Below are 995 nucleotides of genomic sequence, written 5' to 3'. Positions count from 1 at the left end.
GGGCATGTAATGCAATGTTTTTTTCTTCCGTTGCAATGCACGGGCTAATAAGATAAATATTTTGGTATTTTTATGATATAGATTGAAAGTAAAGATTGCAAAATAAAATAGATGGGAAACTTGTATGATGGAAAATAGACCCGGGGGCCATAGGTTTCACTAGTGGCTTCTCTCAAGATAGCATAAGTATTACGGTGGGTGAACAAATTACTGTCGAGCAATTGATAGAAAAGCGAATAATTATGAGAATATCTAGGTATGATCATGTATATAGGCATCACGTCCATGACAAGTAGACCGACTCCTGTCTGCATCTACTACTATTACTCCACACATCGACCGCTATCCAACATGCATCTAGAGTATTAAGTTCATAAGAACAGAGTAACGCCTTAAGCAAGATGACATGATGTAGAGGGATAAACTCATGCAATATAATATAAACCCCATCTTTTTATCCTCGATGGCAACAATACAATACATGTCGTTTCCCTTTCTGTCACTGGGATCGAGCACCGCAAGATTGAACCCAAAGCTAAGCACTTCTCCCATTGCAAGAAAGATCAATCTAGTAGGACAAACCAAACTGATAATTCGAAGAGACTTGCAAAGATAACCAATCATACATAAAAGAATTCAGAGAAGATTCAAATATTGTTCATAGATAAACTTGATCATAAACCCGTAATTCATTGGATCTCGACAAACACACCGCAAAATAAGATTACATTGAATAGATCTCCAAGAAAATCGAGGAGAACTTTGTATTGAGATCCAAAGAGAGAGAAGAAGCCATCTAGCTAATAACTATGGACCCGAAGGTCTGAGGTAAACTACTCACACATCATCGGAGGGGCCATAGAGTTGATGTAGAGGCCCTCCGTGATCAATGCCCCCTCCGGCGGAGCTCCATAAAAGGCCCCAAGATGGGATCTCTTGGGTATAGAAGGTTGCGGCGGTGGAAATAGGGTTTCGTGGTGCTCCGGGATGTTTTC

Source organism: Triticum dicoccoides, chromosome 6A (assembly GCF_002162155.2).
Source record: "Triticum dicoccoides isolate Atlit2015 ecotype Zavitan chromosome 6A, WEW_v2.0, whole genome shotgun sequence".
NCBI classification, from domain to species: Eukaryota; Viridiplantae; Streptophyta; class Magnoliopsida; order Poales; family Poaceae; genus Triticum; species Triticum dicoccoides.
Note: the sequence above shows the minus strand (reverse complement) of the source record.